Genomic DNA, 10,268 nt, shown 5'->3' on the forward strand with positions numbered 1-10,268 from the left:
CTAGACCAAGAGGCTGTTGTGCAAACAGAGCGAGGGAACACGGCATAGTTTAAAATTAAGAAAGATGTGCATCAAGGTTTATCCTTTATCTGTACCTATTCAATCTATATACCGAGAAGATTATTTGAGAAGTTGGACTCTGAAGAATTTAATCAAGATTAAAGGAAAATGCATCAATAACTTAAACAGATTACAACCTTGCTTGCTGAAAGAGAAGAAGACTTGAAGTATTTGCTGCAGAAGGTTCAACTCTGCCGCCTTCAATATGGATTGCATTTTAATGCCAAAAAAACAAAAATTCTCATCCTTGGACCAATAGGCAACATTTTGATAGATGGAGAAAAGATTCAAATTATTAATGACTTCATCTTACTTGGATCCACAATCAATATACTTGCTACCAGCAGTCAGGAGACCAGGAGACACATTGCAATGGCAAAGTTTATACTCAGGGACCTCTCCAAATTATTGAGGTGTATTGGTATCAGTTTGAGGACTAAGGTGTGCCTAATTCAGGCCATCATCTTTTCAGTCATTTGTTATGCATCTGAGAGCAGGACAATGATAAAGGATGATAGAAGAATTGATATCTTTGAATTGTGGTGTTGGAGAAGAATGCTGAATATCCCACAGTCTGCTAAAAGAGCAATAAGATAGGACTTAGGAAAAATGCAGCCAGAGTGCTCCTTGGAGAAAAGATGATGAAGCTTTGTCATATTAACACTGGGTATTTTTCTAGGAGAGGCTGCTCATTGGAGAGGAACATCGTGCTTTGGAAGGTGGAGGAATGACAACAAAGAAGAAGAAAAAAGTCTCTGTCAAGTGGATTCACACTGACTGTAGAATGGGCTTGAGCATGTTAGAGATTATAAAGATGGCATAGGATGGGACAGGGTTCAGATATGTTGTTCATAGGGTCACTATGAGTCATACTCGAGGGTATCTAAAAACACGAATATTGAAGAACAAGTTATAGAGTCTCTTCTGACATACATTTTGATGTTTTTTTTTCTTTTTAAAGACCTTTTGCTTTATTCATGTCCTTGATTTTATTCCACATCTCATCTTGCCTTTCATCATTAGCGTCCAATGTATAAAATATCTTTTTGAGATATTTTAGACTTTCTATAGATTGAACTTATCTCTAGTGGACTTATTTAGAAGTGACAAGTTATTTTTGTTTTCATTCCATCTTTTAATTCAGTGGATTTCAGATGTAGGCATGCATATGAATCACCTTGAAGATTTGTTACGGTGCACCTTAGATGGTCCTCACCCCTCCAGTTTCTGATTCTGGAGTTCTACATGGGTTCCCTAATTTGCATCTCTAATGAACTTCCAGATAATGCTGATGCTGCTGACCGAGGACTATACAGTGAACATCATACTGTACTTCAAAAAGGGTCTTAAAATGAAGTTAAGAGTATAAAATACAGGGGTGAAAAGGCTACGGCTATAGGTAATTATAGGCTATAGGCCATTGCTCAGGCAATGTTATGCTGAGGGCCTCTGTAGTGACTTCTACCCTGAACACTCACTCAAGAGAGATGCCACATTTGTTATGAGTCATCTATGGCTGCTGCTGGTAAAGAGATAAAACTTCACCAGGATATAGTGTACAGAGTAGCTCAAGAGGCATATGAAAACTATACTGTCCTCCTGAATTTCATTTGCCTTTCCCTCTTCAGACCTGCCTTTTAGTTGGCTGCTGAAAATACCTCAGATTTCTTGTGACCTTGTGAGTAAAAGAGTTGCACTGCCAATCCAAAGGCAAGTGGTTCAGATTAACCCACTACTCTGTGGGAAAAAGATGGACAATCTTCTCCCATGCTATGAATGCATTCCAACTTGATAACAGGGACTAGAAATACCATCATTGGTAAAAAGAACATAAAACAGGACATGGGAGTACAGGGCCATGGGTGTCTCTCTGAAAGGTCCAAAGGGAGTGAGAATAACACAGCTTCTCACTGCCCCAGAGCAGAAAGTAGATAAAGAGCACATAGCCCACCCAGCTGCATGGTGCCTCTAGTAAAACACAAAAAGCAAGAGGTTCATTTGTTCATTGTTGACTCACAAGCTGTGCTTATAGTCATGGTACCAAGAGTGGGTTTTTTAGGGAAATAAATTGGAAGGTGTGAGAGAATATCTCACAATTCAAGGCCAGATTTATTCTAGCAGTTCCAAGCCAAATTAACACAATTCCTTAATCACTAAAAATCCTCTTTTCAGTTCAGCAACACAAATTCATGAAGACTCTGGTTTCCTCTCTCATCCAAAAATGTTTGCCTCCTAAGTCAACTTCTTCTTCAAGCAACCAGCAAGAACAGCAAAACCTTTAAATGTGGCCTTTATCTCAGGACTCCTCTGGTTACACATTGCCACAGTTTCTCCACAACAATGTCACAGTCTCTCCATCACTATCACCAGGGTCTCACCACCAGAGTCTTGCTCTCACTACAGTCATCCTCCAATCTCCCTTAAGTCTTTCTTCTCAGTGTGGGAAATACTTTCTCTTATCTTAGTCCCACAGCTGTTGATGGTTTGAAAGACCATGGGTCTGCAGTTAAGTTATCTGGAGACCTGAGGGAGCTAAGGTAATGGCTAAAATAGCCAAATTCAGACTAACACCACACCATTACTGCTGAGTTTTCTTTATAAGGCATTGGTAGGAAGCTTTGCTGCAATACCAAAGGCATGTGGTTTGAATCCACCAACTGCTACAATGGAGAAAGATGGGCAATTTCCTCCCTTGCAAATTACTACTTAAAAAACTCCCTAGAGGGTCAGCTGTTGGTCAGTTCCAACTTGAAGGCAAACAACAATAAGATGCCTTATATAGACAAGCTCCAGTAGTGCTATGATTAAATGCTTCACTGCTAACTGAAAGGACAGCAGGACTCACCTACCAAACACTTCATGGCAGAAAAATGTAGCATGATGTTTACATAAGTATTTCAATCTTGGAAACCCTGTAGGGTAGGTTTACTTTCTCCTAACAGGATTGCTGAGTTGAAATTTACTCAAAGTCATACAATAACATACTTTATTTAGGAAGTCCTTGTGGTGTAGTACATTAAATTTTGGGTTGCTGACTGTAAAGTCAGTAGAACTTTTTTAAAACCTTACTTTTAAGTAAAACCTTACTTAGTAAGTAAGTAAAAAGTTCAGACAAGGTTCAGATCCATTATTCACAGGGTTGCTATAAGTCATAGTCAACTATCACTTTACATTGTTGTCAGTTGCCATCTAATTGGCTCTAACTCATGGTGACCCTCTACATAACAGGACAAAAAGTTGTTTGGTAAGTCCTACAAAATCCCCAGGAATGTTGCGACGTTCTAATCCATTGTTGTGGCTACCAAAGATGAATAGACAGATACCAAAGAGTACTATTATTTTCCTTCTACTTTTTTTCTCTCTGATCCTCAGACTTTATTTAGGCCACACCAACTATCTTGGTAAGGCCCTTACAGTAGAAAAGTATATTTCATGATCATGCTGCTTTTAAGTTTTATAACTTCTTCAATTCAAAATTGTCCCTTAGTCTTTCCTTTATTTTCCTTCATTGGTATGTTTGAAAATTATTAACCAGTTATTTTGTAGAATGTACTTTTATTGGTCTTTCTGATGCTTCCTTATGATTGGATCTAGGTCATATATATTTTACAGGAATATCAGACAAATGCTTCTTTGGTCTCATCAGATTTTAACTAGTAGCAGCACATGATTTTGGTTTGTTCCATTACTCATTTTTTTTTCTAATTATTTTATTGTGATTTGAGTGAAAGTTTACAAAGCACGTTGTTATGTTGGGTTTTTCTTTTTCCTCTAACTAGTCAATCATGAACATTTTTGTGAGATAACATAATCACAATACACTTCTTTCCATATTTTGGCAGCATATTTCTGCAGTGCACAATTAAAAGTTATTTAGAAGTGCATCTCCAGGCTATTCTTCCTGGTTTATAATATTCTGGAATCTCCACTCAAATATGTTCACCATGAATGTCCTTGATCATAACTGAGATGCTGCTGTTGTCGTTATATGCCATCATACTCCAACTCATAGCTACCCTATGTACAACAGCTCTGAACCCTGCTCTCTCTTGAGCCAATTTCATGTATCAGACCTATCTCCATTACCCAGTCACTGAGTCAGTCCATCTCAACCAGGGTCTTCCTCTCCTGTGCCATCCCTCCATTCTTCGAAGCATGATATCCCTCTTCAAGGACTTGTCCCTCCTTGCAACATTCCTAGAGTAAGTCAGATGGAGATAACATATTCAAGGATCATAACATGCATGGATGACTTGAAGCCAGTTCATTTTAGTTCAATGCCCTACTGAGAAAATGTGCTTCAAACCCAGATATACTGAATCAGAATCTACATGTTAAGCCAATCTCCAGGCGATCCTTATGTATGCACCCACTCACCCAAATTCTCATATTCACATATCTTCACCATCCAGATTCTTATGTGTGTGCATATATAAGCATCACCTGGGAATCCTATTAAAATATAAATTCTGACTCAGAGAATCTGGAATAAACAGGCAAATTCTTCTCAGGTGATTGAGCCAGAAAAAAACATGCCCAAAATTCTGCATGCAAGTTATCCAAATGGGGGAAATTGTAGGTGAGTGGTGCATCACTTTGCATTGTAATTGCTTACTTAACTCTTACTTCCACTGTTGTTGTTGTTGTTGTTGTTCATCATAGTCTGAGACAACCCATAGCTGACCCTCTAGCTAGTTTTCAGAGGCAGTTAATCACATGGGAGGAGAATGCCCATCCTTCTCCCGTGGGCAGCTAGTGGATTTGAACTGCATGCCTTTGGGACTGCAGTGCAACTTCTTGACACTAGGCCACCAGTGCTCCATTACATGACAAAAACCACAAAAGCAAAAGTAATGTCTATCTTGACCACCACTGCATCTCTTACCCTGGCATAGAGCTAAGCACATCACGAATACTTGATGGAGCAGCCCTGCACACAACCTTGTCACTAGCAATTTTTGATCATGCCTGCCTGATTGCCAACTATCAGCACCTGCAAGGTGGGCCCAGTAGGCCACACATGCAAAGAGTGACAGGTGCCTGGGAATCAGCACTCTCACAGGGAAACTCAACCAAGCATTCTGAGAGCTGTGGGATAAGTTCTACAGTGGCATTCTTGGCCATCAGGGGGGATGCCTCTGAGACGAGGGCTCACCAGCAGGATTAAACACCTGTAGCTCTCCATGTATGTTTGCTTTTGCATTTTTTAAAAGTAATTTCTTTTCTTTCTCTTCTCACCCTCCCACCCTACTAGCCATGTTTCCTGAGGTAATCTCTCAAATAAATACTTGCAATCAAATGCTTAACTCAGATCTCCATTGACAGGAGTCTGATCTAGGATGACGCTCAAATATACACATCAAAGGATTGAATCCATGCCTAACTCCAGCCACTTATTTGTGAGACAATGATTTGGCAAGTCGTCACCAATTCTCTGAGCCTTCGTCTTTTACCCCTTTCTCTCCACAAAATCTCCTTCCAACCTCACCATTTTGTTGCTTGACTCTGGTGACATATGGTAGAAGAAAACTATGTGTGAGCTGTGCTGAGTTATTAAAATAGACTACTATGCTCTCATATGCCAAAGTCATCTGGCCCAACTGGGACATAGCAGTGTAAGCAAGCATACAAGGTACTGGAAGAGATTTTATTTTCTAAGTGTTAGCTTTGACCCCAAGAACCCACAGCCTACTCAAATATTCCTGAAGTGGGTCCATACCCAGAGGGAAAAGAGCAAGCTTTTAATGAGAGTTGGCCTACTTCAGGTCACACACAGCTCTGGGGCCTGTTCCTGCCTCCTGGCTTACAAAGCACTTTGGATCCACAAAGGTCAGCTACTAACCATCTCAGTATCCTCACAGAAGAAGTTAGTTTGGTTTAAAGGTAACTCATCTTCATGCAAAGTATGTTGGCTATTTTTAGTTAATATAGAATTAAATACACTTAAGTTCTTTATCCAATAATGATGATGATAGTGATTAAAAAAAATATTGCCTCAAGCTGATTTCCTCTCATGGAAGGTGACTCTATATATCTCTATCTTTATCTCTATCTCTATCATCTATATATCTATCAATAAAGGTAGATATGGATATCTATATCTATCAATATCTATATTGATATCAAGAGAGAAAAAAGAATTGTGTTCAACAGGCTCTCTTCATGGTTCTTACTGTTAAATAGGTCATCAGGATTTTTTCTTTCCTGAGACATCATTTTTTTGTGTTCAAACCACCAATTTATGGTTAGTAAGTGAATACTTAACCATATGTGCCATTCAGAAACTCCAAAGGTGATATTAACAAGAGTCATTCATCAATTTTTTGTTAGCATACAATGCATTTCTAAAACCTCTAAAGTCCCATTATTGTTAGAACTATCATTTTTTTATTTTTTGGTGGAGAGAAGAAAAATGAAACTCAGAGAGAATAAATTTCTTTTTTTAGTTCACATAGTTTTAATTTATAGAACTAAGTTCAGGAACTAATGCTCATGCTCTTAATCATCTTTCTTCAAGCAATCCTCTTAGCTCTCATTTATTGGAAGAATGCTTTTCCCTCCCTCCTTAGAAAGATAATAATATCATGTCTTGAAAAATGTGTAAATCATCTTTTTAAATTTAAGTCCCTTTTCTGCTAAGCCTGGGAAACACCCTATATTATTGTTATTTGCAGTGAGGTCAGAACTAATTCATAGCTGACCCTTCAACAAGTTTTCAGAGTTGTTGTATGTAAATTATCCGGAAGAAAATTACCTATATTTCTCCAGTTAAGCATCTGGTAGACTTGAACTACGTGCCTTTGGGTTGGCAGCACAGCTTTTTATCACTATGCCACCAGAATTCCCTAAATGAGAAAATTAAAAACCTAAATAGAATCCTTTATATAGTCTTCTTTATTCTGGGGTTGGGGGGGGGGGAAGGAATAGAAAATCTTCATACAGTGCCAGAATTTAATCACAGGAAGAATTTAGATCTTTTATATTATGAAGATATAGAAAAAACCTGAAAAAGACCTAGAGAAGTCCTGGATTTGCCTTTCTAGGCATATTGTAATTTGGAGGTGAAGGTCCAGCGAAGATGTGAATGATTCTGAGCAGTCATCTTAAAGGCAGAACAAAGATCCACGAGAGTGAAGTAATGACTTCAGGGAGAATGGATGACAGGAAAGCAATTGAGTTAGATATCTCAGCAGGGAGAACGCAGGCAGTCTAATGAGTAAGTGTTTTACTGCTAACTAAAAGGCCTGTTAACTTCAAACGAAGTTAACAGGTTATCATTTCAGTTGGTGACAGTATACCATTTTTCAGTCAGGACAGTTCATGAAGCTCACAGGCCCTTCAGCCTTCAGCCTCACAGCTTTAGCCCACTGTGACGTATCTCTTGTTGTTTATTGTTGAGTGTCATTCCACTGACCCTCCGGTAAGTTTTCAGGTGCAGTAAATCTCACAAGAAGAGATTGCTCACTGTTCTCCCAGGGAGCAGCTAATGGATTTGAGCCATCTGCCTTTGGAATTGTAGCACAGCTTCTTACCAGTAGGGTCACCAGAGTTCCCTCCTGCCAATTGTGGCTCTTCCTTCAAGTCCTACAATGAACTCAAGTACAGGCTTCTAGTTCTGGTTCTGTGGGGTAACAGTCCCAAGCTCAGCTCTGTCTCATGTTGAGTCTCTGTTTTTTTCCGTGGCTGCTGCTGTGTCTGCTCCTGTAAGTCTCAGGCTGAGCGGCTCAGGAATCTTTAGCCTTGAAGGACAAGCACTTTGTGTTCTAGGCCTTTTTGCTTTTGGTGAGATCCCCAAATTCTGCTGCTGAATCTGCTAAATTTAATGACAAGGCTTCAATCCCATGGGTAGACTAGCACATCCTATTCACATATTTCAATCTATCCACATGCCACAGCCAAAGTCAGTGGCAAGGAAAGCCACTTTGAACAATAAGGCTTTAACATCACAGGATCCTATTTATTTTTTGTTCAAAGGTCCTTCACTGTCCAGTGTTTTTCCAAATGTTGCTATGTAGATAAAGGAGTTATTTCCAGACATAATTTTGATTTTTTAATAAGGTCACCAATTTCAGCTATAAGTCAAATGATAAGACAAATATGATAATAAAACTGATACTAATGTAAAAAAAATGAGATTAAAATGTCATTAGTACACCAACAAGTTCTTTAATTCCTGAATGATATTAACAATTTATTTTTCAGTTTATCTAAACAAAATTCCTCCAGTTTCATCTCTTCTATATGTGTATAATTGAATTATGGTAAACTTTATTTTATAGTAAAGATATTTGAGATATTACTTGCAGAAGATTTTACCCTACTTTATTACCCTTTTTGTGGAAGAAAGATGGACAATCTCCTCCTGTGTAATTTGCTACCTCTCAAAACCCACTGGAGGGTCAGCCAAGGAGCAATTCCAATTTGACAGTACGTAACTACTCAACATCCCTCTTTTATTAAATTTTTTTTTTGTTAATCATAGAAAGAATAATCCTCTAGGTCGTGTCTGGGCCAATCCAATTATCTTTTTCCAGCCAGGATTTTAGCATCTGGATTTCAGACTAACATGTATACAAATGAATATGAGTCAGGTAATCTAGGAACATTTATACCTAAATAGTTTTAAATTCTTCTATAAATATTAGCTAGTCTTCTGTGCATTTAGAAAAATTCTTCTTTATAGTTTTTAATTCAGCTAAAGTCCAAGGTCTCTAAATTCTACATTGGTTTATTTACCTGACTCATAAGAATGAGGAATCTTTAGAGACACTGAAATTTGCAATTTAAGAAGAGTTGTTATGTAAAACAAAGGAGTCTGGACAAGAGAAAGGGGAGAGTAGAGCTAATGGAAGTGTAAATGGAAAGAAAATAGACAATATAAAGGAAAATGGAGAAGCAGATATAGGGAAAGGATTGGAGAACACAGAGATGAAGGACTGAAAAATAAGGGTACTTTGTTATTGTTTTTAAGTGTTCTCAAGTCAGAACCAACAATAACTGACCCTCCAGAAGATTCTCAGAGGCAGTAAAGTGCATGGGAAGAGACTGCCCATCTTTCTACGGAACATCTGATGTCCAAAATATGAAAAACAGAGCTTCATCATCTTTGCCTCCCAGGAGCACTCTGGGTGTGCTCTTTCTTATACTTATCTGTTTATTCTCCTGGCCATCCAGGGGATAGCCAGCCCTCTTCAACACCACAGCTCAAAGGCATCAATTCTTTTTCTATCATCCTTACTCATTGTCCAGCTCTCAGATGCATAGCAAGTGATTCAAAAGACCATGAGCTGAATCACGTGCACTTTAGTCTTCAAGCCCATAAATAATACTGTGCTTCTATAAATATCATTTATAGAAGATCAAAAGTTCAACAACTAGCTTAAAATTAAGATAAGAATGTAGGGGATAGGGAAACAAGATTAATCAGAATGGAAATATTGAGAAGGTTCATCATTGTAAAAAAAGGAGCCAATGTTATCAATTTCTATTCCCAAAATGGTTAAATGGCAAGCACTTTGTCAATCCTTACTGAAAATAGAATTAAATATTTATGCTAATCATTTACACATGTTTTGTGGTGTTGTTAGTTTTGCACCAGGTCAAATTGTTCTTTAGCTATGGCCAAGGAATCTTTCAGTGAAAATTTTTTTTAAAAAATCCAAATGATATCCTGAGGTCTGTGTATACTAATTAAGGAGCTCTGGTGGTAAGAAGCTATGCTGCAATCCCAAAGGCCTGCAGTTTGATTCCACCAGGTGCTCTGTGACAGAAGGATGGACTATTTTCTACTGTGCAATTTAGTGCCTCTGAAAATTCAGGAAATATACTGCCTCTGAAAACCCACTTGAAGGTCAGCTATGGGTTGGTTCTAACTCAGTGTCAAACAACAACAGTGGCATAATGGATAATGAATTGCCCTGACAACCAAAAGCCAATAATATTCGAATCCACCGGCACCTGTTCAGGAGAGAGGTAATCTCCTTTTGCGGGAATTATGGCCTCTAAAAACCCACTGGAGGGTCATCTTTTCCTCAGCTCTGAGTCGACTGCCATGTGCTTGCATACTAATTAAAAAAATGTCCACAGGGCTTGAGAAATCTTCTTTCTTTTCTAGTATTCCTTTCGGATAATTTTTTTTAAATACTAGTTTATTTACAACGTTCTTATACATTGTTTTTCACACCAGATCTTTCCCATTTCCTTCACTT

The sequence above is a fragment of the Elephantulus edwardii genome, unplaced genomic scaffold (assembly GCF_000299155.1).
Source record: "Elephantulus edwardii isolate Elephantulus edwardi_28Jun2011 unplaced genomic scaffold, EleEdw1.0 scaffold00130, whole genome shotgun sequence".
Classification (NCBI taxonomy): Eukaryota; Metazoa; Chordata; class Mammalia; order Macroscelidea; family Macroscelididae; genus Elephantulus; species Elephantulus edwardii.